Genomic DNA, 1792 nt, shown 5'->3' with positions numbered 1-1792 from the left:
CCCAAATAGCATGTGCTAAAAAGTTGAGAGGGTTACGGCAAAAACTAGATGCACTTCGTGTACAAGACGGACAATCTCTTTTGAAGTATCAGGGTTTCATACGGAAACTCTCTATTACATGGATATTCCAGATCAAAGGCATCATCATAATAGTCGTGGAGAGAAAGTCTTCACTTTTTCTTTGCTTTTGTCCTTTGCTTATTGCGCCGTAACCATGGATAATCTTCATCGTTTAACAGGGTGCTTGGGTCAGCCTTGACTTTGAAGGGAGGAATTTCATGAAACTTTTCATAATCTTCGGACATGTCTGTCTTGCCCTCCACTCCCACGATGTCTCTTTTTCCTGAAAGAACTATGTGGCGCTTTGGCTCATCGTATGATGTGTTCGCTTCCTTATCTTTTCTTTTTCTCGGTTTGGTAGACATGTCCTTCACATAGAAAACCCGCGCCACATCATTGGCTAGGACGAACGGTTCGTCTGTGTACCCAAGATTGTTCAGATCCACTGTTGTCATTCCGTACTGTGGGTCTACCTATACCCCGCCTCCTGACAGATTGATCCGTTTGCACTTAAACAAAGGGACCTTAAAATCATGTCCATAGTCAAGTTCCCATATGTCCACTATGTAACCATAATATGTGTCCTTTCCCCTCTTGGTTGCTGCATCAAAGCGGACACCGCTGTTTTGGTTGGTGCTCTTTTGATCTTGGGAAATCGTGTAAAATGTATTCCCATTTATCTCGTATCCTTTGTAAGTCAATACAGTCGAAGATGGTCCCTTGGACAACGAGTACAGCTCATCACAAACAGTGTTGTCACCTCTGAGACGTGTTTCCAACCAACCGCCGAAAGTCCTGATGTGTTCACATGTAATCCAGTCGTCACACTGCTCCGGGTGTTTGGAGCGTAGACTGTTCTTGTGTTCATCGACATACGGGGTCACCAAGGTAGAGTTCTGTAGAACTGTGTAGTGTGCTTCAGACCAAGAATGCTCATCCCTGCATATTATTGAGTCCCCTCCAAGCGTGCCTTTTCCAGTCAGTCTCCCCTCATACCGGGATTTAGGGAGACCAATCTTATTAAGGCCAGGAATGAAGTCAACACAAAATCCAATGACATCCTATGTTTGATGGCCCATGGAGATGCTTCCTTCGGGCCTAGCGCGGTTACGGACATATTTCTTTAGGACTCCCATGAACCTCTCAAAGGGAACATATTGTGTAGAAATACAGGACCCAGAATGACAATCTCGTCGACTAGATGAAGTAGGATGTGTGTCATGATATTGAAGAAGGATGGTGGGAACACGAGCTCGAAACTAACAAGACATTGTGCCACATCACTCCTTATCCTTGGTATGATTTCTGGATCGATCACCTTCTGAGAGATTGCATTGAGGAATGCACATAGCTTACAATGGCTAATCGGACGTTTTCCGGTAGAAGCCCCCTCAATGCAACCGGAAGCAGTTGCATCATAATCACGTGGCAGTCATGAGACTTTAGGTTCTGGAACATTTTCTCTGGCATATTTATTATTCCCTTTATATTCGATGAGAAGCCAGTCGGGACCTTCATACCGAGCAGGCATTCAAAGAAGATTTCCTTCTCTTCTTTGGTAAGAGCGTAGCTGGCAGGACCTTCATACTGCTTTGGAGGCATGCCGTCTTTTTCGTGCAAACATTGCAGGTCCTCTCGTGCCTCCGGTGTACCTTTTGTCTTCCCATACACGCCCAAGAAGCCTAGCAGGTTCACGCAAAGGTTCTTCGTCACGTGCATCACGTTGATTGAA

The sequence above is a fragment of the Aegilops tauschii genome, chromosome 2, assembly GCF_002575655.3.
Source record: "Aegilops tauschii subsp. strangulata cultivar AL8/78 chromosome 2, Aet v6.0, whole genome shotgun sequence".
In the NCBI taxonomy this organism is placed as follows: domain Eukaryota; kingdom Viridiplantae; phylum Streptophyta; class Magnoliopsida; order Poales; family Poaceae; genus Aegilops; species Aegilops tauschii.
The sequence above is the reverse complement of the archived record's forward strand: the minus strand, read 5'-3'. Positions refer to the sequence as shown.